Genomic DNA, 27982 nt, shown 5'->3' with positions numbered 1-27982 from the left:
TATATTATTCCTTCAAATAGCAATATTTAATGCCAGTATGGTGGAGTATTTGAATTTTTAATGCTGACTGATGGGTCCCCAGCATGGTTCTCTGAAGTTGTTATCACTTGTGAATAATTTACAATAAAAATGTTCATATTTGTATAGGTTCAATTAAATTGAAATTTTTCTCATGGTGTAAAATATGTTCTTTCAAAATCATTAGATTAGACATTCATATATTTTATGACCTGTGTGTCTAATTCCTTAGTTATTCACTCAGTTTTGTTGTTACATATTTTACCCTAAATCCAAGTCAAATGAACATTGGTATCAATGATGTTTCTTTTCTTACATTTTTTAATATAAACATGTTCATCATAGAAATGTTTGGTTTAAATTAGGATTCATTACACTAGCGATGTTCTGTTTTTCTTTATTATTTCCCCAACTACCCTCAGCCATAACTTCTTTCTGAGTGTTAAAATGTATCACATGTGTTTGCTCATGAATATACACACATATACAAACATTGACCTAGTCACACAATTAGGAATGTAGGTATGAAGGTACCACCTACCCAAAACAGTGATTAATGCTTGCTCTATTTGATTTCTAACTCTTGGGATATTCCCTTGAAATTCTTAATTTCCCCCCCACAATTTTTAGGTATATTTGCACAAAAATAATGTATATTCAATAATTATGATTTCTGTAAATTTCAGTTAATTCTCTGGTACCCATAAAAAATTTAGACCTTGTTTAATGACACCAGCTATGTGCTCAATAATTTTATCTTACTTCATGTAATACGATAAAGGAGAATGAGTTACAATGCCATGCCATCTTTTTTCATAATGCTACCAAGTAATGTATCAAAAAACTTCTGATTTAAAAACAACTTTGTGCAAATCTTGTTAATATAAAATGAGACACATGTATAAACCCATGAAAGGGTTTAATTCATCACAGATAAAATGTAATTAAGTGTAATAGTCAGTGCCACTTTCAAGAATTAATTATGATTGAAACTTCATTAGGTCTCCTTGAAGTATGAGGAAAACAGTACACCATTGGTTTGACACCATTGATTATTTCTCATAACTGTACTAATAATAGAGTCATATTCACAATCTGGAATTCCTTAATGTGAAGAAAATGGTGTCATGGAACTATTGTGAAGTTTGAAATCATGCTATGAACATCTCTGATAAATTATAGAAACGAATTTCCTGAATTAAATATACAAAATAAAGATCAAGGTTCCAAAAATATTCAATGACTTATGGAAAAAACTGTCTGAGTGTTTGTATTTTTCCATTATCTGAGGTATACCTATAGATATATGTTGTACACCCACATATGAAAACCATGTTTCTCCACCTAAAACTAGATTCTAACTTCAGAGATGCTATTGCTTCTACTGAAGAAAGACTAGAATTGAGTTAGAGAAGGATGCCCCATGCATGTGTGTAGAGAATATGAAATGTATGTATGTAGAAACAAATGGTGAGAAGTGGAAAAATAATTTGGCTTTGCGGGTTTTGCAGAACTCAGCCATCCTGAATTTTGTCTTTCTAGATTATTTGTCTTTAAGGATTTACACTTCCCAAATTCCTAATGACAGTGGAAGTATTTGACTAATGAGGAGCTTTGGATATTGATCTCCTGGGAATCCAGGAACTTCAAGTATTTTGTCTCTGACCACCTCATGGAATAATTCTTCTGAGTCAGTAAGGAACATCTTGGAATTCTCCTAGTGCTTATCTCTTTGGCACAGACCTAACTGCCTGAGCTTTTCCTTCCACTGTTGCTGGTGACAGATGTTCTATGTTCCCCCAAAATACAGGGGAGAAGACAGCATCCTTCCGCTATGATGCCAGTCAGTCAGGTAACCCAAAGACTCTTAGACAATTCCTAGGAAATGAAGCAGATACTTAACACATTTTCATCCTGTGAAACTGTGAGGAGAATATATGCATAAAGGATCAGTTCCAAGACCTTAATGGGGCTTTTGCAAGTTATAATTTTGAGTTCTGTACTGGTGTAAAATTACTCAATGCTTCTCTTAACTAACAATTTTCTCTGAATATAATTATATAATTGTTTCTAGAGCATAATTGATCCCCTTCACAAATAGGATGGCCAGGTGGTGGTAGAGAGGACAGGTATTGTTCAGTGACAGTTTATTTTCCTGCTATGTCCCCCTACATCTTCCTGCAGAAGACCTGTGATATTGTCTGTGTTTACTGATGTGAAGACTCTGGGTAATGAAGTATAGATCCACACAGACCTGGTAGACTACCTCCTTTATCTAACCATTTTTCTTTCTGAAACGACAAATGTTTCAAATTGTAATGATAGCCGAAGTAGTCCATGAAAGAATTTTTAAAACAGCATCAATGAACATCTTCCAGATCACTAATACTGATATTATGCTATAGCATCTTTGTGAATTTTTTAAAATGAAAAAATATCTTATACTGAAGGTAAATTTGCATATTTCTTTCTGTTCCTATCTTTGCTTTCTCAGAAGCATGATCAATGTGTTTGTTCCTCCTGACCATGGTTTCATCTTTTGGATGTTTACATCTGTATACAGGATGAATGAAATATGACCTCGTATCAGTCACACAGAAAATGAAAAAGCAAATTGTTTTGTAACAGTGTAGTAGATTAATCTCTGGTAGTTAAAAATTGATGAAGTAGAGCTGAATTATCAATATTTAAATATTAGTTAAAATATGTAATAATGAACATCAATAGTAAAATAGTTTGCTTATGATGCTTTTAATATGCAGTTATTAAAAATAAAAAAATATGGAAGTACTTATGGGAAAAATGACCAAAAACAGTAAAAACACAAATCATGTTCATCAGATTTGTGTAGTGGTTCTGCTGAGAAATTAGAAGAAACAATTTGTAGAAATGCATCATTTCCAAAAAATGCACTATTTACTGCAATATCAATTCCTGAAGTGAGGAGGGTGAATTGCATGTATTTGATGTGCCCAGTCCTTTATTTTCCATATTTTTTATTATGTTAGAATAATCTTCAATAAACAAAACCACGCGTATGTAGAACTCAAAAATGTTTAAAAATCCTCATGCTATAATCTTTATACCATACAATGTTGCTCTTCTAGTTTTCACTGTTCATGTTGACTCATATTTGAATCATGTAGTACAATTTCAGTTGTTTTAATTAAAATCTGTGCATGCCAAATAAATAGTGATGTTACCTATATTTCTTTCCTCTCTTCTGTGCATGATTATGACTCACAAGAGGAAGTTGAACTCATAGACTTTCTGCTCCTAAAATTTGCAGTTATAATGCTCAGGATGTTTTCACTTTCTTGCTTTTTTTCTCATTATTTCCCAAGGATAATTTCTCAGCTAGGACAGAAACATGCCACATAAGGTTTTGTGGCAGAAAAATGTCATTCTGAGAGTCTCAGTTGCTGAGTACTGAGCTAGCTGCTTTGGGGCTTTTCATTTCTCACCACTGCAACAATTCCAACAGGTTTTATTATAGTCCCTGTTGTACAGTTCATTAACTATAGCTACAGATACAGTTGAAGAATTTTCTCTCTTTACAAAATAAGTGTGGAGCCTAGATTTAACTCATAGTGTGTGGATCTAAGGCTTATCTCAAACATGCAGTGCTCTGGTATCTACTACTCTGTCTCCCAAATGGAGACTCACATCTTAAGTGAGATTCCTGTTACTATGGCTGATGCTTGTGTTATCGTCTATGTCTTTGTATTCAGAGCACCAATAAATGGTTGCTGTTTTCACAAACATATTTGTTTTTAGATGCAGGGTTTTGCTATGTAGCCAAGGCTGGCCACAAATTCATAAAATCTCTAGTCACTGTCCCTTGAGTGCTGAGATTTTAGAAGAATACTATCATGCCTAATTTCACATGCATTATTAAAAGGTTATGGTTTTAATTTTTTGTTCCATACAATTTTTTCACTTATTCAGATACTTCCCAGCATCTTAAGGTAAAAATGTCCCTAAAGATTAGTTTGGATCAGTGATTAAATTTTCATTCCTGTTTGTGCAAAGATGTAAAATTATGCTTTTTGGAGGCAGTGTTTCACTATGTAACCAGGCTAGCTTTGAACTCACCATCTCCCTGCCTCAGTCTCCTCTGTACTAGGATCACAGGTATACACCAACACGCCCAGTAGAAGGTTAAAATAATTTTGAAAGAATAAAGTGTCTGCTTATTTCATTCTCAGAAATTGGCACCACATATGATTGAGGTAGTGCTCAATAAACATTGAGTTGAATAAGTGAGTGCAGGCGTACCGGTTAGGGAGACGAAGGAGGGAAGGAGATATAATCAGAGAGAAGGATTTCAATATCTTGATTGGCTTCGCAATATTGAAAGGAAAGTTTCTTTTTGTTATAGAGTTTTTATTAGCACATATTCATTATACAGGGGTGATTTATAGTGAAAATTCCAATTAGTCTTATATTATACATTATTTATAATGCCCCATCATCTGTGTCTCTCAATCCCCTACACACTCCACTTAAAGCAATTGCAAGAGGATTTTTAGTTCTGTTTCATATAGGTACATGAAGTCCATCAGCACACACTGTCACCCTAATCTCTTTCCTTCACCCTCCCCCTCCCACTACTTCCCCTCCTCCACACACAATGTGCCTGGTTTGCAGTCCTGGTTTTCATTATTAATATTTGAGTCGATATTCAAAGGCATGTTTCAATGTATGCCCACTGTGTGTGTGCTTTACTTTGGTGTGTTCAATCCCCTCTAATACTCTCCTTTATACCCATACATCCCACCTCCTCTTTTCAACTGCCTTTAATACACATCCTTATGTCCTCTACCTTCACATCTTATGGTATGCAATATTACTGATGCTCTATCATTCTCCTTTCCTTTCTCTCTTTCTCCAAGTTCTATAGAGTAGTTACACCATTACAAACATGTTCTACAACTGCGTTTGTGAGTGAAGTGTTTGAGTAATACTCCACTGTGAATATATCACAATTTCATGATCCATTCATGAGTTCCAGGACATCTGGGTTGTCTCCAGAAGTATGCTATTGTGAATAATGCTGTGATGAACATCTGTGTACAGGTGTCTCTACTGTATCCTCTTTTATGTCCTTTTGGGTAGATGCCCAGGGGCGGTATCACTGTATCATTTGGCAGTTCTAGCACTAGTTGTTTGAGGAATCTCCATACTGTTTTCCATAGTGGTTATACTAATTTGCATTCCCACCAGCAGCATATAAGGGTTCCTGTTTTGCCACATCCTTTCCAGCATTTGTTGTTGTTATTACCCTTGATTATGGCCATTCTAACTGGGGTGAGATGAAATGTAAATGTTGTGAGTTACTTCTCATATATAACCAGGGAAATTAAACACTTCATGTATTTACTGGTCATTTGTACCTCTTCCTTTGAGAATTCCCTGTTTAATTCATGTACCCATTTCTTCATTGTGGTGTTGATTGTTTGAAGACTGAGGTTTTTGAGTACTCTGTTTATTCTGGTATTAGTCCCTTATCAGATCAATAGCTGGCAAAGATTTTCTCCCATTCTGTGGGCTATTGCTTGAGTCTGGTGATTGTTTCCTTTGCTCTGGAGAAGCTCTTTACTTTGATTCTGCACCATTAGTTCATTGTATCTCTTTAATACTTAGCCTTTTGAGTTCTGTTTAGGAAGTTGTTCCTTATATCTGTCTGTCCCATTGTATTTCCTATTCCTTCTTCGAGTGGATTTTGGTACAGGGTGAATGACAGGGATACAGTTTCACTCTTCTGCATGTGGCTATCCAGTTTTCTTGGCAGCATTTATTGAAGTGTATTTCTTTCCTCCATCATGGGTTTTGGCTCCTTTTTTGGAGATCAGTTGGCTATAGATGCATGGATTTAAATCTGGTTCTTCTATTCTGACCCATTGGTCTTCCTGTCTGTTTTTGTACCAATAACATGCTGTTTTTATTGTTATGACTCTGTAGTATAGTGTGAAGTCAGGTATTGTGATACCTCCAGCATTGGACTTTTTGCACAAAATTGCTTGGGTATTCAATGTCTTTTGTGTTTACATATGCATTGCATGATTTTTTTTATTTCTTTGCAGAATGTCATTGGACTTTTGATAGGAATTGCATTGAACATGTAAATTGCTTTTGGTACTATGGTCATTTTTACAATGTTCCATGATCCAAGGGCATGGAAGGTCTTTCCATGTTCTGATGGCTTCTTTGATTTCTCTCTTCAGTGGCTTATAGTTTTCATTAAAGAGATCATTGGTTTCTTTTGTTAAATTTATTCCAAAGTACTTTATGCTGTTTGAGGCTATTGCAAATAGGATTGTTTCCCTGACTTCTTTCTCAGCATGTGTATTGTTGATATATAGAAAACAAACTGATTTCTGTATCTTAATTTTGTATCCTGCTACTTTGCTGAATTTATGATTTCTAGTTTTTTGGTAGACATTTTGGGGTATCTTAGGATAGGATCATGTCATCTACAAATAGGGATAGATTGATTTCTTCTTTTCCTATTTGAATCCCTTTTATTTCTTCCTCTTGTCTTATTGTTCTGGCTAGGAATTCCAAAATTATATTGAATAAGGTGGAGAAAGCAGACAGCCTTATCTCATTCATGACTTTCAGGAGAAATGGTTTCAGTTGTTTTCTGTTTAGTATGTGGTTGATTCTGGGTTTGTCATATGTAGCCTTTATTATGTTGAGGAACATTCTTTCTATTCCTAGTTTCTCAGAGCTTTTATCGTGAAGGGTGCTTGACTTTGTTAAAACCTTCTCCTGCATCTATTGAGAGGTTCATGAGATTTTTGTCCTTGCTTCTGTTTATATGCTGTATTATGTTTATGGATTTATGCATCTTGAACCATCCTTGCATTGCTAGTGTTAGTTCTTCCTAAGGTTTGGTAAAATTCAGCTGTGAATCCAACAGGTCCTGGGCTCCTTTTTTTCAGGAGACTTTTTAGTACTGCTTCAATTTCATTGCATGTAATAGGACTATTTAGGTGGCTATTATCTTCTCAGTTCAATTTCGGTTGGTTATATGCATTTGGAATTTATCCATCTCATCTAGATTTTCCAGCTACTTATTATAAGTTTTCAAAGTACTCTCTAATGATTCTCTGGATTTTGTGGGTGTTTGTGGTTATGTCCCCTTTTCATCCCTGATTTTATAAATTGGGTCTTCTCCCACCTCTGTTTTGTCATGTTGGCTTTGGATTTGTCAATCTTGTTAATCTTTTCAAAGAACCAACTTTTTCTTTCATTGATTCTTTGTATAGTTTGTATGGTTTCAATTTCATTGATATTGGCCCTGATTATTATTATTTCTCCCTGCTGGTTGTGGATTTGGTTTGTTCTTGCTTTTCTAGGACTTTAAGTTGGATCATTAGATTGTTTATTTGAGAGGTCTCTGTTTTTTAATCTTGGCTCTTATAGCTATAAACTTTCCCCTTAGTGTAGCCTTTGTTGTGTCCCACAGATTCTGGAAGGTTCTCTTTTCATTTTCATTGAAGTCTAGGAACTTATTGATTTCTTTTCTTATTACTTTGTTCACTCATTGATTTTTTTTATCAGTATGTTGTTCACAGTCCATGCATTTGAATATTTTCTGGGATTTCTATTGTTGTTGAGGTCTAGTTTTTTTCTGTTGTGATCTGGTATGATATAAGGGGTTTTATTAATTTTTTTTCAATTTGTTGAGACTTGTTTTGTTTTAGAGAAAGGGAAATCAGAATGTTTCTTTTGAACAGTGATTCTGAGACTTTAGCATATGGGAGACAGCCTGTTAAAATCTGGACTGATGATCTTCATCCCTGTATCTTATGATCAGTGAGTCTAGTGCTGGGTACCAAAAATTAGTATTTCTAACAAGCTCTCAGGTGATGATAATCTGACTGTGGGCACATGAATCATATATTTTAGTCCCTCATCTTTAGCTTTATATTCAATTGTAGAATAGAACCCCAAAACCAAACAACTCTCTCAGAATTTCTTCTTCTGGGATTGACAGAAGACCTTGAACTTCAGCTCCTCACCTTAAGCCTGTTCCTGTCCATATTCCTATCCCTGTCCATTTCACCATCCTGGGAAATCTGCTCATCATCCTGGCTTTTATCTCTGACTCCCATCTCTGAACCCCTGTGTACTTTTCCCTTTCCAATTTGTCTTTTACTAATATCGGCTTGATCACAAGTATAATTCCAACATGTTGAAGAGCATTCAAGTACAGGATCAGAGTATCAGATGCACAGGTTGCCTCTCTCAGGTGTGCCCTGTCCTGGTTTTTGTTGGAGTGGAAAATTATCTCCTTACAGTAATGACTTATGACTTCTATGTGGTCATTTGTCACCCCTTAATGTATAATGGTCATCATGAGCCTCAACCATGGTGAATACACCCCACTTTTTCTGTGAATGTGTTTAAGTTATTAAGCTTTCCTGTCCTGATACTGTCATCAGTAATTTCTTTTTAGTTTTTATTAGTCATCCTTGGTGATATTTTTCTCTCTGATATCATTTTCTCTTATACTCAAATTGTCTATTCTATTTTGAGAATGTCACCAGCTGGCAGAAAATAACCTATCAGTAATTTCCTTGTTCTATGGACAGCTTTTGGAGTGTATGGTAGCTCTGTAATTAATCAGTCAACAAGGAAGACAGCAGTAGCTTCAATAATGGATTCTGTGATCCTTCAAATGAAGAAGCACTTAATTTATAGCCTGAGGAATATGGATATAAATAAAGCCTTCAGAAAAAAAAATTAATAGGGTAACATACTTTGGTGATGGTCATAGCATTCAAATCAGGTTTATAATAGCATTCAAGTGGTAGCCACAGTTTTGCACAAATGTTTGTAAATTGTATATTTGATTAAAGGTTTCTATATAGAATATAGAAGAAATTTGATAAACAAATTAGAAATAGAAATATTTGATATGTTATTGTTAGCTCTATTGGCTTTACTGTGCAACAGAATATCAGAAGTTATTTCTGCTATCTAACGTTAACTTTGTATCCATTCAATAATATGTCTCCATTCTACCTCACAGTTAGAAGGAAATATTTGAAATTTTCTCATTATGAGTAAGTAGTATGATTTGAAAATTATGGAGATGCTAATTACCATTATTTAGTCTTTTCACAATCTATAAATTAATCCAAACATCATGTTGTGACCTCAAATTATGTACAATTATTTGTGTCACACAAAATCTAACAAGTGGAGCAGAAATTCCATCAAAACATGTACAAATGGTTTATGAACACATATAAAGATGGTCAACTTCATTACTTATTAAGGAAATTTAAATTAAAATCACAACTAATATGAAATATTAACTTCAAGAGAACTTATCATTGAAAAGACAAGCAATACCAAATATTAAGAACATACAAGAATTTTTCTTCTTATACAATGCTAATGAGAATAATTGATAGTAAAACCATGTTGGAAAATATTGGTCATTTCTGATTCAGTTAGTCACACAAAAATCTCATGATCCACCCTTTTACTGTGCATTATTTTTCAAAGGACAATGAAAGCATATGTCTATAAAGAGACTTGCAGAAAAATGTTCATAGAAGCTTTATTTGTAGTAGCCAATAACTGAAAGCAACAGACTATCTATTAACAGGTGAATGGATGAGTGCATCATAGAATATCCAAATGCTGCATTCCTCCTCACTGTTAAAAAGTAATGAGCTATTGATGTAACAGGATGGACAAATCTCAAAACAAATATATTCAATGAAAGAAAACAAAGTTTTATAAAGGGGCAGAAAAACACTTTACAGATGATATATATCCTGGTATATTTATGATAATGATTTCCTTGATCATTACATATGTGTGGGATTGGCTGTATATGCTCAAATTCATTAATATATAACATCAAAATGTATTAAATTTTACACATAAAGTATAGAGATGTTATTTCAAGTCAGTCTTAGTCCAACAAAGCTGTTAACAATATAAATGACTTTTTACAGTTGATTATACATAATGTATTAGAACTCCCGAATATAATATGCATAAGCAGTATAAATGCTCCATGAATCATTCATTGACTTAGACTTTAGCAGTTTCATTTTTATGATATATTCATTGCATGAGCTCATGTTTTTACACTGGCATTGTATGTATTTACCCATAGAAAAAACTCTATGCCAAAATCCACTTGAACAATCAGTATTCACTTAAAAATAAATAGCAAAAAGTTAAAACAAGTCCTGTTCAGTGATGGGAGAGGGAGGACATAAGGAAAGAGTGAAGAGGGCATTGTGGTGGATGAGTTTTGTACTCCTGTATGAAAATAGAAAAAAAATGAAACCTGTTTGTTCTAAGCAGAGGAGGACAGAAGATGAGGGAAAACAATGGAGGGTATAAATCTAATTAAGATACATTATAAGCACATGTATAAATTTTACAGTGTATTCCCACCATAGAAACTGTTATATGCCAGTAAATAATGAGTATATTTCCTAGTCTACATGAGTTACCATTATTTCTGACATTGTTATAATAGGGTTGTCTATCACGTTTACCAAAATAGAAACTAAAATCTAATCAAAGAGGGATTATGTTTTCAGGCAGGCAAGGTTATGATGTGAAGCAAAAGGAAGAGGAAATAAGGTGACTTGTCTAGGTATCTCAGGGTGGCAGAGTCCACCAAAGCCAAGTTCTTATTCATTGATCCTGGTTCCTTAAGCATTTGTGCTGCCTTGTGATCACATGGGAATAAAGGAACTTGAGCAATGAACAGATTTGTATATGGAAACCCCGAGGGCCACAGAAACTGCAAACATCAGCCTGTGGTCTCCACTCAACAAACTTGCACAGATCAGTAGGCAGTACTCCTGATCATCATGTCAGCGACTATCATTTCTGTACAGGAGGCAGGTGCTTACCTGTAATTCTGTGTTCCTGTGGACAAAGCTTAAAATTTTTCTGTTTCATAGCCTGGGATGAAGTGAGTGTTATTCCTTAGAGCTGGCATCCAAATAACGTGAAGTCTTCTGGTTTATGTTATATCACTTACAGATATTTATGAGTTAGTTCATCAATTCTACTGAGGTTTGTTGAGGGGTTCTCTCTTTCTGCTTCTTCATCTATGCAAGAATCTTAGTCCATTGTTTCTTCTCTCTCATTTGCAGTTATCAATATTAAAATGTTCTACCTTTGTTTTATTCTCCATACATTTTTCCCCATCACTTCCCTTCTATAAGAAACTGTGTCAGGTAATCTAGTCATGTCCATAGCAGAAGAAAATTACAATGGGAATATTAATAGCATCTCATACGTGAAGCAATATTTTTTACCAAAAGATATAAAATTTATAGAAAATTCAAGATATTAAGCTCCCTATTAAGAAATTGGAGACGTACAGTGAAAATTAATTTTGCATCCCTGAATTTTATGTATTATGACAATGAATACCATCTTATCCACTATTTAGACATTTAAAAAATTGGTGAAGATGCAGCAATACACCTATAGAGGGAACACAAGTTATAATATCCTGGGACAAAAGAATCTTTAAGGTGTGTAGAGGCAGAAAATTCTACGAATGTTAACGGAAAAAATCTAAATATCAACAAAGTTTTCAGAACAAACTTCAAAGTGCCTTGTGGACTCTAGAAAAAAGACAGGACCTAAGAGTTCTAGAACATTTTCTGAGAATATTCCATAATGAGGTATTAGGATGGTCCTGATGATGGTATTGGGGATTCTCACATAGCAAGAATATTTTTTTTAAAATTATGTTCAAATTCCAATTTAGACCCTTTGTTTTGAGGTGTCTCATTGCCTTGAAATAGAGAATATGTGAATGCGAACAGTGATGTACAACCTTACTATAATGCTACTGCTGCACTGTCGTCTTTCCTTCAATGTACCATTCACATGCAAGCCTTGTCCTTTTGGTACCTACGAGTCTTTAGCAATGGAACTCTGCCTAACTATTGTGGTTAGTGTGGGTTTCTGTTACACTAAATATTTGAAATATTTCAAATATTTTATCTGCTATATTATAATGTTAATTTTTGAGACCAATGTTTATGCTTTATTATTGAGCATTATTGTGTGTAATGTAGTTCTTGGATCAGGTATGATGTTGGTGGTTAAAAATGTTGCATGTAAAAACTTGCCTTTCAATCAAGCTACCCTGATTCTGAATTCCCATGATAAATTTCCAGTACACATGCTTTAAATCTTATTGGCACTTCACCTAATCACCAAGAGTTTTTTAAACATGGGAAGAACAAGACAGATACAAAATGGAAGCATCCAATTTTGATTCATAGTGCTGCCAGTGATGTGCTAGACAAACCCTGGCACAAATTTTTTTTGAGATGTTGATTTTTCCCTTCTATGTTAAGGGACCGTGACCAGGAAACATGGTGCTTACAGTACAACCTTCTTAGGCTTACCATGGTTTTGTTCATCTTCCTTGACAAATCAGTAATTCAGGGTATTTCCATAGACAAAGTCATGTGATTTTGACCCACAAGACCCATGGTCTACTTTCTCCTTCCTGAAATGGAATGTCATTTCCTTCTGTGCTGCTTCTTCTACCTTCAATGCTTCTATTCAACAGTGCACTTTAAAAAATCATAATTAAGGAGAAGAAGAACTTAGAATGCTATTACTCTATTTTTTGCTCTGCTAATAAGTTCCTTTTAGGTGACATGGGTAAAGTTTGGCTGTTTTCTGAAAATGGAGTAGAATCATATACTATGATTTAAACATCTACTCCAAAATCCCTTGTGGAAATTTAACTGCAATTGTAACAGTATTAAAAAGATGAGGTCTAATAGGAAGTGTTTAGGTAATGAGAGCTTCACCCAAAAATGAATTGTCACTCTTATTGCAGGAAAGAGTCACTTAAAAACAGGGGAAGTTTTACCATTTTCCTCTCTTGGTCATGTTTCTTTACCATCTGATGCCCTGTGACATGTAATAATACAGCAAGAAAGCCTTTACCAAATGGAGCCCTTTGATCTTCAACTTCTGAGTCTCTAGAAATATACAAATCTAATTTCTCTCTTTATAAATTAAATTGATAATTAAAAAGATTCATTATTCCCATTACTCATCTTTGTCAGACTCCCAAAAATATTATAATGATTATGTGATATGAAAATGAGGTGATAAGGGCATTTTATATGAGTAAAAATGTTTTCTTGCTTATAAAGCAAGAACTGGAGCCATGATTAGACTCAATTCTTTCTGAGTTAAAAAGCTCTGCTAAAGCTGTTTTACTGATTTGGATTTAACATTGTTTTACAGTTGGCTTGAGGAATTGAAGTATTGTCAAGGAATAGACATATTCCATCTTCTGTATTCTCCTGTAATAGCTCTATTAGTTGGTACAATGTGGGAATGGAAATGGTGTTTAGTAAATGAAATTTGGACAGCTAGGTAGGGTAGGAGATAGAAATAAGAGGATAGAAAAACAAACCAGGTTGAAAATGGAGAGAACAAGGAAGAAGGCAAAGGAAAAGTTTAGTGTCATTTACTTCACCTGAAAAGTAGATGCACAATTTCTCTAAAATAAGGGACTCTTGTATATACTTGACCTATCTGAATATTTGAATTTTTCACATCAATTTCCTCTATAACATGGAAGCATAAAACCAAGCAGTTAAAGGAGAATTCTTCCTTCTTGGTATCTCAGAGGATCAAGAATTCACCCATATTTGTACTGTTCTTTCCATATACCTGTTCATGGTGTTGGATTTAAAATCCTCACCACTGTCACTACCAGCCAGAGTCGCTCATTCATGCTCCCATGTGTTCTTTCTTCCCAAAGATGCACTTCACTAACATTTATTTCATTTCCACCATGTTCATCAAGATGCTAGTAAACATCCATTGCCAGAGGAAAGCCATCAGTTACACAGGCTCACCGTGTTTTTTTTTTGTTTGTTTGTTTTGTGACCATCTGCCATCCACTTAGGTACACTGGAATCATGAGCCCTGCACTTCAGTGTTATGCCGACTCTGTTCTCCCTTTCCATTAGCATTGTGAATGCCCTGTTGCACAGATGTGGAAATTCCCCACATCTTTTCTGATCTTGGCCAGGCCATCAAGGTAACATGTTCTGCTGGCTCATCAATAATATCCTGGGAAATTTAGTAGCAAACAGAGTAGGTGGCATTTCTGTCATGAGATTATTTACTCTTACATCAATATTGCCTTCCATTGTTCTAAAAATTCCATTAATTACTGGAACATATAACCCTTCTAGGCCTTTTATCCTCTCAGGTTTTTCTTTGTTTTATAGGACAGTTATTGGGGTGAACATATTAATTCTGTGGTTACTGACTCATCCAAGAAGACAGTTATAATTGTTACCGGCAATGATGGGCTGCCTTACAAATAGAGACATGAAAGAAACTAATCACATTTTTTGACAATGCTATCTAATCTGGAAGTTTTAGAAAGAATCAAACTACAAGTACACTGGGTGAACCAAAGGGTGGACTCTTCCATTGCCAAGTCATTTTTTATAATTCTTAATTTATTTTTTAATAATGTTATTAGCATAGAATACTTTTCCAATCAATATATCATGGTCTATTTACATACATGCTTACAATATATCTTAATTAGATTGTCCCCCTTTATTTTTCTCCTTTAGGACAGTTTTAACTTTTCATTGTTCTATTTTCATACATGAATATAAAATGCATCCACCTTGTTCACTTTTTATTACCATCTTCTTATGTCCTCCCCCTTCGCCTTGGTACCTACCTTGGATAGGATCTGTTTTAGACTCCTGTTCTGCATATTGATAATTCAAAGGAGATTTGCCTTGGTATTTCAGACATATATCGTACTTTAATCAGATTAATCCCCCCATTACTTACTTCTTTATGTCATTTGGTTTCCATACTATTTAAGAGCTTACAGTACATTGTGTTATGTTGTCTTCATACACAGATTAAATGTTTTAATATTTTTCACTCTCTAACATTCTCTTTCCCTCCTCTGCTCTTATGCCCCTCTGGATTCCTGTTGATTGTTTTTAACTTTTGGCTTTGTTCATCTTTGAGATTTTCTGGTTTACTGAGTAATCATGCTTCAGGCATTCTTAACTTTTATGGGTTGTCATATCACCTGTTGAGTTTTCTTCTTTCCTTACTTCCCATGTTTGTAATTGTTTTTTCATCCTCTTCCATGTGAATTATTCCATTGAATATAATTTCTGATCCAGGCTTGGTGGACACAAGCTGCCTCAGCTTATCCTTCCTTGAAAGATCCTCATGTATCCATTGAGATTGAAAGAAAGCTTTTCTGGGTAAGTTTCCTTGATTGGCAATTATTCTCTCTTATAGTTTGAATTATATGCCTCCATGCTTTCCTGTCTTTTAGGGTTTATGCTGAGAGATCTGAAGTGATTCTTAAGTGTTTATTTTTGTATGTAAGCTTGAGTTTTTTTTCTTACAGCTCTCAGAATCCTTTCTTTGTTTTCATGTTTAATTTATTTATTTTAATTTTGATGTGAAGTATAGTTGTTCTTTTCTGGTCATGCTTATTTGAAGTTTTAATTATGAAGTGATGTATAGTTGTTCTTTTCTGGTCATGCCTATTTGAAGTTCATAATGCCTCCTATACATGGGTGTGTGTATCATTATATTTATTTGGGAAATTTTCTTTTTTTATAAGCTTTATTAAGATGTATTTGTTATACAGCAGGGACATTTGGGAAATTTTATTTCCCAAATGATTTTATTGAATTGGTTTCCTATTAATTTTATTAGTTTTTAAATTTTTCAGCTCTTTATCCCACCACCCAATAAATTCCTAGGTTTTGTCTTTTGTCTGTACCCTAGAGTTCTTGTATGTTGTGCTCATATGTAATTATTTCTTTTTCTTTGTGATTGTGACTGTGCAATAACTTCTCAATCATCTGTTCCATTTCAAATATTCTTTCTGTTTGATCTTGTATGCTAATGACATTTACCTACTGTGGATAGTAGGTTAGTATTTGATTTATTGAGCTTTTCATTTCTAATAGTTCTACTTGGTTATTTTTTATAATTTCCATTTCCTTGCTGAATTTCTCTTCCATGTTGGTGAATTTCTTGTCTAGGTCTGGTGTTGGTTTCCTGATTTCATTTATCTGTTTATGTGAATCCTCTTTGTGGTTACCGACAACTTTTAACAGTAGGCTTCTGAATTACAGTTTCGTTCACTCACTTCCCATTTGATAAGTATACCAGTTTGTGGCACATGGCAATGAGGCCTGACAAGGGGGTCAGTCACATTACTGCAGGAAACCAGCAAGTCTAAGGCCTGAGCATGGTTTGAGAGACCCTCAGGGACCTGTCTAATGCACTCAGCTGTGACTGTGGACCTTGGCAGAAAGCTGTTCAAGCAAAATGCATCTGGGTCACTAGGGACCAATGGGATGGGATGATGGGGAAGAAGCTGGAGCTGGAGGGCTTCAGAGCCCAGCACTGGGCAGATGTCTCCTGTGGGGAGGAGAGGCCAACACAGCTTCTCAGAGGAGCTCTCATGCCCTCTCTGAGGCTGGAGCTGGATCGCTGCCCACGAGTCCCTCTTTCACCCTTCTGTGACAGAGGACAACTAGTTTTAAAGTTCTCTTTCCCAAGCCCGTATTCTTGGCAAGCTTCTGAGCTTCTGGATATACACTGCCTGAAGTCTTAGGTAAGAACGCTGATCTAATTCAAAAGTTGACCAATCAGCATGACCCAGGAGGGCTGGGTGTGCAGCTTATGGTCCTGGTTGTGGCAAGGTGACCCCAGACACATCTAAGTTATGTGAAGCCTGAATCTGTCTCCTGGGAACTGGCATGGCAGGTGCTCCTGAGTGTTGAGCAGCTCATCAAAGAGCTGGCCTCACCACTGCCATCTTCTACCACAAAAATGGGTGATGATGTTAGCCTTAGACATGCTTCCCCTCAGGGAAAGGAGATAACCATGCAGGCTGTGATTCCAAATCAACAGGGGCCCAGATCCAAGGGATGGCACTGGTTCTAAGCTCAGTCAGTGTTCTGAGGACAAAGTTTAACATGCAGATGGACCCTCCTCTGGTCCTCTTTTCATAAGATCAAGCTCCTCACCCAATTTCTTTCTTTTGGCAACAGGAAAATGTAATTCCCCACCTTTCACCAAACAGATGACTTGAGATACCAGAATTCACTTCTCCTGCCTGTGGTAACTCCATGCAAGTGCAAACATAGCAGGTGCAGTCATGAGCACAACTCCACACCTACTGATATGGCTGACCAAACACAGCTGGTTTCAAAGCACTGATTTCTGATCTGCAAGGACCAACACTGCTTTGGTTAACTGACTCACATGTTTCTCAACATAAGACAGTGAAAGATCTGAACACCTATCTAATGGCAGAACATATGGCTCTGGCCCAGTACTGTGGGGACTGGAAAATCCTGCGCTCAGCAGGGTTGTCAGAGCTACTTCATACCACAGTAGCCAGCCCTGTGTGTGCCTCACCAGGGGTCCAAGCTCATGCCTGCTTGGTGAAATTTGGGGGAGAGATGTGACAGGGAGGACAGGGGCAGGCTGTTGACATTGATTCAAGCATGCCAAGCCTGCTCCTAGAGACACTGGGCAGGGTGCCTACAGGCAAAATGCTGTCCACAGCCAACTGCCAGCAGGGAGTCCTAGGACAGCCTCTGGAACAAATGCACCTTTACTCACAGCTCAGGGAGGCCACCATGTCCTCTGGCAGGCCCACCAGGTTCCATGCAGCATCATGTGGCCTGAGCACAACAGAAGGCCAATGTATTTGGAACTGCAGCCTGGTTAGTCTGTTGTCAAGTGGATCTAAGCTTCCAAGCATATATTTGCCGAATAGCAAAATTTCCATCGCTTGTACTACCAAACAGGCAAGTGAACCCCTGGGCAACTTCTGAAAGTTACTAAGGCCTACCTTCATGAACCATAAATTGGTATGGGTTAACTGTTAGGACAGTCTTAGGGACCTCAGCCCAGACCCTCCAAATCACATTAATTTCACAGACTCCTTCCATACAGGGAGGTGAACTACTGAGTTGGGCCTCAAAGCACTGAGACCTGCCTCTGGGAGCTCTATCATGGTGTGTGTTGCTTACAGACAGAACTAAGTCCAGACCCTCTGAATCTTGAATCTACACACATGAAGGTGAATTGGTCTCAAGGGTCTCTAAGTACTGGGAGTAACAGAAACAGCACATAGTTCCTTCATCCTATCCCCAGCCAGTGCAGAAGGCAGTGGTTAGTTACTTCCCCAATCTCTGGGACACATTCTGAGGTCAGTCTGAACATGGACAAATTTGGCCATGACCTAGGGGAACTTGTGGCAGAGGGAACCTGTCCGGCACAAGTGTGTAAAGCTCTCTGTGGTCAGAAGCAGCCTCAGTGTCCCCAAAAGAGTTGTATACTAAAATAGCCCAGAAGCTGAGAAGTCAACCAATATACCAGAGGGTCCAGCTAGTTTTCCTTTTTTTGAGCATACTTGGATAGAAGCATAATACCTTGCCATGGGCACATGGAAGAATGTTCGGCTGCTGAGCCAAAATCTCTGGTTTAAGGTAGAGACCATGGATTATTAATTCAGTTAAACCTCAAAACTTAGGAAGATTTCCAACACCACTGTACATTGGAGTAAGCCTTGTCTAAATAGGTTTAAGTAAAATTGTGATTTGTGATCTCTCCAAAACAAGCTTGCTATTGGCCTTCTCTAGAGAGTTGTTAATCTTGTGAAGTCTGCACAATGCAAACACTTAGTATCTCATTTTCCCTAAATTAATCTTAAGAGACAGGCAGTTTTTTAAGAAAATCAATGAGTAAATTTAATTTCTCAATAAAGTATGTTTTAATATTCAACATGTGTTAGAGTATATCTAATTATATAATTGCAAGTTAAATTTATTCTAAAGAAGTTACAGAGTCAAATTAATAAAAGCATGTTACTGGCAAAAACACAGACATGAAGACCCATGGAACAGGACAAAAGACCAAAATACAATCACACACAGTTATAGCCATTTGATTTTTGACAAACCAAGAAAAAAATGGAGAAAGTATAGCCTTTTAAAAATGTACTGGAAATACTGTATATCTGTTTACCAAAGATTGAAACTAGACTTTCAAGTTGTGTTAGTATCAATTCTAAGTGGATCAAAGATCCACATAGATGTGGGTAGGTAATAGCTTTATGAAAACTTCAATATCTCAGCAATTAAGAGAAATGATTGACAAATAGACTACATAAAACTCAACTGCAAAGGAAATAGTCAATGACTGAAGAGACGGCCTATAGAATGGAAGAAAACCTTTGGCAGCTGTACATCTGACCAAAATATGCATGTAGCTCAAAAAACTAATCCCACAAAGGACCAGTAACTCACTGAATATTTATTATTCAGTGCAAATGAGCTGAAAATGTAATTATGCAAATATGAAGTACAAATTCCAATAAATCTGTGAATAAATGCTCAACATACGTGGCTGTAATGAAAATGCAAAAGAAAATTACATTGAGACTAACTTCATTCCAGTCAGAAAGGCTGCCATCAGTAACACACACAATCACAAATCCTGGTGAAGATTTCTCTTGGTTATGAAAATTGGTATGACCACTTAAAGCAGTATGGAGGTTCCTCAAAAACTAAAAACCAAAGTACCATACAATCTTATGATACTACCCCTGTGTATATACCAGTAGCAATTTGTGCAGAATATGATAGAATCACTTCATGTCCATGTTTATTCCGGTAGTATTCACTACCGCCATGCTTTGGAAATAGCCCTGAAGCCCCACAACTAATGAATGGAATAAGACAACACAGCACAATGTAGTATTATGCTGACATAAAGAAAAATGAAATTACCTCAGACTCTTTCCATGTCCATGAATATTCATCCTTTCTCTAATTGGAAATCAAGCATACTTTAACAGTAGCACTAACTGGTCTTCATCATGGATTACTTCAACTTCAAGGATGCAGTTAGATTACAAAGAAAGCTTGAGTAACTAAGCCTTTTTTCACTATGTGGAACAGGGGATAGAATTCAATATCTTGAGAATAAGAAGCTTAAGGAATTTATACGGAGCAACCTCCCTCCCCAACTGAGACAAAAAAAAGCACCAAAAAAGATACACTCCCAGACATATATTCAAAACACTCAACATACAGAGCAAAGAAAGTATACTGAAAACTGCAAAAGAGAAAAGTCAAGACACAAAGGGAAACCCATTAGAATAACAGCAGATTTCTCAACACAAACTCTAAATGCAAGAAGGCCGTGGAAAGAAATAACTCAGTCCCTGAAAGAAAGCAAATGTCAGCCTAGACTAGTCTATCCAGCAAAACTATCCTCCCTCTGTAAAGGACAAATTAAAACCTCCCACAACAAGAAAAACTTAAGGAATCCACAATGCAACAAAGTAGCAATTTGGAAAATATTTAAAAGACTCTTATACACAGTAGATAAAATTAGGGTGAGGAGGGCTTCGGCATCTGCGTTGCTCCCGCGCTGGGGCACTGGGTCGGCCTCAGTCTGAGGGCTGCGGCTGAAGTGCAGGCGCGGAGAAAGGCCGCCAGCTGCTCTGCATTGGCTGTGCTTCGCACCAGCCCATCAAGGGAATCTTGAAGAACAAGACCTCCACGACTTCCTCGGTGGTGGCCTAGGCTGAACAGCCGAGGAGGAACTGAGTAAAAAATCCCAGAAGTGGGATGAGATGGACATCCAGGCAACATATCATCCAGCAGACAGAGATTATGGTTTAATGAAAATAGATGAACCAAACACTCCTTAGCATAGTATGATAGGTGGTGATGAAGATGGATACAGTGATTCAGAAGCCACTGAGGCCATGACTCCAGGTATCTTAGCCAAGAAATTAGCTGCTGCTGAAGGCTCTGAGCCAAAGTATGGAATTTGGGAACAAGAAAGCAGTGAAGAGGAGGATAATGACCTCTCATTGAAGAGCAAGAAGAAAAGGGACAATTTGAAATGAAAAGGAAGCTTCTCTACAATGAAGAACTGAATATTAAATTAGCTAGACAATTAATTTCAAAAGACCTACATGAGGACGAGGAAGATGAAGAAATGTTAGAGACTGTGGATGGAGAAAGCATGAATATTGAAGAGTCAAATCAAGGATCTACTACAAGTGACAAACAGCAAAGCAAATCGCAAAGTTCATAGAAGAAATTTGTTCACCATTGCAGTTGTTTTGTCAAATACAAACCCTGTTATTATAACACACTGCTTCTTGTTCTATACAATTCATGACTTACATACCAAAATGCGTAACAATTATTATATATTGCCAAGAATTAAATGGTAATCTTGAGATTGATTAGACTGAAATGCCTAATTAGTGCATACATTCTTGTGCCTCGTACTTCATCACAAATTCAGTGTAATGTCATTAGTCCAAAACTGCTTTACTTTTTTAAGTACACTGGTTAATTTGTATGAGATGTTATATAGCTTTTTATGCTTTAGAGGGTAAATGATGTCATTTTGTGGGGAGGGGAATTAATTTATATTCATCACTCCAGCTGTACCTCTTACAAAAAGTTTGTTGAGTCTTTTTTTTTTTAAATCAAAAGCCAATTGGAACAACGGGATATAGAGGTGCATGAATTTTCAGGCTGAAAGGTATTTTAACACTTGCCTTCAACTTGATTTGTCTATAAGCCTCCAGAAGGATTGTAAGAGCAACTGTTGCATTTTCTGTGACCTTTAAAATTCCTGTTGAGTTTTCTTTGTGTTTACAAGGAAATAACTGAAATTTTTCTAATCACAACTAGCTTTTTTTTCCATAAATTATCAGGTTAAATTTGCACTAATGTCTGCTCTGCTTGCTCGTTTGGGTGTCCTGAGCAGATTTCAGATCAGTTTTTTAATAAATATAATTCTAATGTAGCTATTTCAGCATTACCTTTATTTATCTGTCTTAATCTACTGCTTTTGTTTCCTGCTCCTTTCCACACATACATGTAGAAGTGTAAGGACTGTATTAAAAGATGGCAAAGGCTGTCATGGCATTAGGAACTCTTCTTTCTCTCACATATTCTGTCATTTGAAATTTTTTGACCACCATTGCCCACATGAAGAAGAGAGATTGAGTAGTGCAGTAGTGTAGACAGGAAATACAACTCAACTGCTCAGTTTCTATATCTATCTGATTTTCTGCTTGATAAATTGCTATTGGTTGATTTTACTTAATTAGACTTTAGAAATCAATTAACTGAGGCTTTTTTGCATGATGAGAGAATTGTATATAACCACTGATTGTTCCTGAATGTACAGACAGAATTAAACCTGAACATTTTTTTTAATTTAAAAAATTTAAACAGTCCCTACTTTAAGGGAATATAATAATGTATACTATGACAAATGTACTTTTATTCTTCTAATGCACTAAGAATTATTTGGATTTTCTTTTCCCAAAATGAAGTATAGTTCCTGTGTATCTTGGTTTAGTGATGGTTTTTTTTCTAGTCAGTTATTTGTATCTTAATTTTTGTTAGTACCAAAAGAATTCATTATATGAACACCTTTAAAATAATATCTGTATATTATATATATTAAATGACTTTTATTTAACAACTTATCTTCCACTCCAAGTTTATGGAAGTATCAGTATGTCAAAATAAAAAGTGGGAAGATTCTTTGCTGTTAGAAAAAAAAAAGTAGAGTGAGGAAAGAACATGCAAGAAAGAATAAACCGTTTTGATGAAGCAGATCAGTTAACAAGGAATAGGTAAAAGTAAACAACAAGGGAATAGAATTGACTGGAAACAACCTATACCTCTCAATATTAACATTGAATGTAAATGTCCTCGATGCCCCAATCAAAAGACATAGAATAACAAGCTAGGTTAAAAAAACAAGGCCCAACCATATGTTTCTTACAAGGGACTCATCTTACTGAAAAACATAAACACTAACTTAGAGACAATAGGTGAGAAATGGTTTCTAGGCAAATGAACCCCACAAATAGGCAGGAGTAGTTATACTCATATCTGACAAAGTAGACTTCAGACTAAAATCAGTCAGAAAAAGCAATGATGTTCATTTCATATCAATTAAAGAAATAATTCATCAAGAAGAAATATCAATTCATAACATATATGAACCAAACATAGTGGCACCCATCTAAATAAAAAAAAAAACTCTAATTCACCTAAGAGTACAGATAGACCCTAACCCAGTGATAACAGGAGACTTGAGTACCCCACTCTCACCAATAAACAGGTCTTCCAGGGAAAGATCAACAAAGATACTTCAGAGCTACTTCACACATTATAGCATATGTATGTACATATCAGACAACTACAGAGTCTATAACCCGAGAACTAGGCAATGCACATTCTTTTATAGAGCTTATGGAACTTTCTCCAAAATAGATCATATTTTAGGACACAAAGAAATTCTCAACAAATTCAGAATATTTAAGTAACCTCCTGTAATATATCAGATCATAATGAAATAAAACTAGACCTCAACAACTAAAGAAACCACAGAAAATATTCAATCACTTGGAGATTGAAAACCACACTGCTGAAAGACCAGTGGGTGATTGAGTAAATATGGAAAGAAATAAAAAAGTTCCAACATTCTAATGAAAATGAAAATACAGCTACATAGCATCTGTAGGACAAGGCTGTGCTAAGAAGGAAGTTTATAGCTATAATTGCCTACATTAAAAAACAGAGACTTCTCAATGAAATAACCTAATTATGCACCTTAAGCTCCTAGAAAAGCAACAACAAAGCAAACACCAAACCAGCAGACAGAGAAAAAGTATAAATGTCAGGGCCAAGATCAATTCTGTCAAGACCAAGAAAACTACAAAGAATCAATGAATTGAAAAATTGGTTCTTTGAAAACATTAACAAGATTGGAAAACCCCTAGACATCATGACAAAATGGAGGAGAAAAGAACCAAATCAATAAAATCATAGGTGAAAATGGGGACATAACCACAAATACTAATGTCTTCCAGTGGAGAATTAGAGAGTACACTGAAAATTATATTCAAGTAAACTGGAAACTGTAGATGAATTGGATAAATTTCTAGACACATATAACCAAGGAAAATTGAACCACGAAGATATTAACCACCTAAAGAAATCTATTACAAACAATGTAATAGAAGCAGTAATAATGGGCCTCCCTACAAAGAAGAACCCAGGACCTCATGTATTAATGACTGAAAGTTACCAAACCTTTAAAGAAGAACTAATACAATACCAATTTTTCCAGGAAATAGAAAGGGAAGGAACACTATCACATTCATTCTATGGAGCCAGCATTACACTCATTCAAAAACCTAATAAAGATGCAACAAAAAGAAGAATTACAAATCAATATCTTTAATGAATATAGATGCAATTTTACTCAAAAAAATACTGGCAAAAAAATTCCTCAACATATCAAAAAGACCATACACTATAACCAAGTAGGTTTCATTCCAGGGATGCAAGGATGGTTCAACATATGTAAATCCATAAACATAACACAGCATATAAACAGAAGCAAAGATAAAAACCACATTATCTTCTCCACTGATGCAGAAAAAGCTTTTGACCAAATTCAACACCTTTTCTTGATAAAACCTCTGAAGAAACTAGGAATAGAAAGAATGTCCCTCAACATAATAAAGGCTACATATGACAATTCTATAACCAACATTATCTTAAATGGAGAACAACTGAAACCAGTCCCACCAAAGTTAGGAATGAGACAAGGATGCCCACTTTCCCTGCTCTTATTCAATTTAGTTTTGGAATTCCTAGCCAGAGCAATAAGATAGGAACTAGAAATAAAAGGGATTCAAATAGGAAAGGCAGAAGTCGAAGTATCCCTACTTGCAGATATATGATCCCATATATAACAGACCCTAAAAACTCTGCAAAAAAGTATTGGAAATTATAAACTCTTTTGGCAAATTGATAGAATATAAAATTAACATACAGAAGTCAGTAGCCTTCTTATATACGAACAGACTGAGAAAGAAATAAGGGAAACAATCCTATTTACGATAGCCTCAAAAACAATGAAGCAGCATGGAATAAATTTACCAAAGGAAACCAAAGATCTTTTTAATGAAAACTGTAAGCCACTGAAGAAAGAAATCAAATTAGACATCAGAAGTTGGAAAGATCTCCCATACTCATGGATAAGCACTCAAAACAGCAAAAATGGCCATACTATCAAAAGGAATTGATCTACTCAACAAAACTATCATTCAAAATAGATGGAGAAATAAAAGTCTTCCATGATAAGCAAAAACTTAAACAATATGTGACCACAAACCACCACAATAAAAGGTTCTTCCAGGGATTCTGCACACAGAAAGGGAAACCCAACATAACCATGAAAAGACAGGCAGCACCAAACTACAGGAAAAGAAAATGCAAGAAAGTAGAGAGTAACCTCTATTTAGGTACACACAACCAAACCTTCAAACAACTAAGAGAACTAAATGGCAGGAATCACCACATACCTATCAGTACTAACACTTAATGTTAATAGACTTAATTCCCCCTTCAAAAGGCACTGTTTGACCAACTGTATTAAAAAGGAAGATCCAACAACTTCTTGCTTACAGGAGACCCATCTCACTGACAGAAATAAACATAGGCTTAGAATGAAAGGCTGGAAGAAGATTTACCAAGCCAATGGCCCCTGAAAACAGGCAGGAGTAGCAATACTTATCTCTTGACAAAGTAGACTTCAAACCTACATTGATCAAATGAGATAAAGAAGGACATTCCATACTAATAAAAGGGGAAATAGACCAAAAGGAAATAACAATTATCAACCCATATGCACCCAATGTCAATGCACCCAATTTCATCAAACATATCCTGAAGGACCTAAAAGCACACATTAACTCCAACACAGTGGTCGTGGGAGACTTTTACATCCCACTATCATCAATAGATAGGTCATCCAAACAAAAGCAATTGACATAGTCTTCTCAATCCCTATCAAAATTCTGATGACATTTTTCAGAAAAATAGAAAAGTCAATCCTGAAATACATAAGAAAACACAAAAGATCTTGAATAGCCAAAGAAATTCTGAGCAAAAAGTCCAATGTTTGAGGCATCACAATACTTTAACTTCAAACTAAACTACAGAGCTACAACAATAAATACAGCATTGAAGACCAATGGATCAGAATAGAAGACCCAGATATAATCCCACACATCTACAGCCAACTGATCTTTGAAAAAGTATCCCAAAACACACAATGGAGAAAAGACTGCCTGTTAAACAAATGTTGCTGGGTAAACTGGACATCCACATATAGAACACTGAAACTACATCTCAACATCAATAACAACCACAAATGCTAACAAGGATTTGGAGAAACAGGATCCCTTATATACTGTTGGTGGGAATGCAAAGTAGTACAACCCTTATGGAAAGCAGTATGGAGATTCTTCAAAAAGCTAAAGATTGAACTGTCATTCACATGGTCATACTGCTCCTAGGCATATACCCAAAGGGATGTAAGTCAGGATGCAATAGAGACACTTGTACACTGATACTCATCACAGTAGTATTCACAATAGCCAAGATTTGGAAAGAACCCATTTGCCCTAGAACTGGTGAAAGGATCAAGGAATGTGGTGTATACACAAAATGGAGTTTTACTCAGCCATAAGGAATAATGATATATAGTATAAAGTAAGTGAATGCAATTGGAGGACATCATGTTAAGTGAAGGGTAAGGCAGACAAAGACTGTCTTATATGTAGAAGATACGTCCAAAAGATAAACCTATACAAAAAAATCCAAGCATGGTGGCACACAAACTCATATGAAGAGCATGTTTGTAATAGTAGAACTACTCCATGGAACTTAAGAAAAGAGGGAAAGAAAAAGAGAATGATAGAGCATAAGTAATATTGTAAAGCATAACATTTGTGAAGTCAGATGATATAAGTGTATGGATTGAAAGCTGTTGAAAAATGGGGGGGATAGGAGATAAATCAGTAATGGAGAGTAATGGAAGAAGGTGAAAAGACAAACATAAAGTATACCAACAGTGGGAATACACTGAAAAGCCATTTTGAACATATACTTAATTATTAACAATGAAAGACAGTATTGTAATATAGGTACAGTTTGTCAGGGGGTACTAGTGGGAGGTGGGAAGGGGAATGAAGGAGTTTAAGGTGAGGATATATGGTTGGTGGATTTCATGTGCAAATATGAAGTAGAACAAAGAAATCATGCAATTTCTTTAAGTGGGTGGGGAGGAAATTGAGGAGAGATGATGGGGGCACTGTAACTAATGCACAATGTAAGCCTAATCAGGATTGTCATTTTCATTCACACCTGAAAATAAATATATCCAATAAAAATTTGTAACAACAAAAAAATGAAAGAAAAACTGAAGAACAACAAAGATTAAAAAAGAAGACCTGACCATTTATTGCATTTAAGAAATATATGTCAATAAGGGAAGGGAGGATAAAGGAGAATGATGGAGGGGGTGAGTTCAACTATGATACTATGCAAGAACTTTTGTAAATGTCACAATGTACCCCCAACACACAGTAATAATGATAATAAAAGTAAAGAAATATATCTAACTGGCAAAGAAAACTATTGGCTCAGAGTAGAAAGGATGGAAATACATTTTCTAAACAAATGGAGACAGAAAGCAAGCAAAAATACACATATTAAAGTCTAACAAGGTAGCTTTCAAACATCACTAGTCAGAAGAGATAAAGAATATCATTTCATATTGATAAAGGCAATGATCTAGGATTTGAAAATAACTGTAAATATATAGAACCTGAATGACATCTCATCCAACATTATTGAGCAAATACTACTGGACATAAAAACACAGATAGATACATGCACAATAATAATGGATGGTTTTAATACATCACTCTCACTAATGGACACAATCTACTAAGGAAACAATCAACACAGAAGCTTTGGAATTAAAC

The 27982-nt window shown here is 35.7% G+C and overlaps 1 pseudogene; it reads left to right on the top strand.

Annotated features, from left to right (window-relative positions):
- The first annotated feature begins 17585 nt into the window (after positions 1-17585).
- Positions 17586-21515, top strand: LOC109677397 (protein phosphatase inhibitor 2 pseudogene; annotated as a pseudogene).
- Positions 21516-27982: the final 6467 nt, after the last annotated feature.

Source organism: Castor canadensis, chromosome 15, assembly GCF_047511655.1.
Source record: "Castor canadensis chromosome 15, mCasCan1.hap1v2, whole genome shotgun sequence".
In the NCBI taxonomy this organism is placed as follows: domain Eukaryota; kingdom Metazoa; phylum Chordata; class Mammalia; order Rodentia; family Castoridae; genus Castor; species Castor canadensis.
Note: the sequence above shows the minus strand (reverse complement) of the source record. Positions and strands in the feature narration are given on the sequence as shown.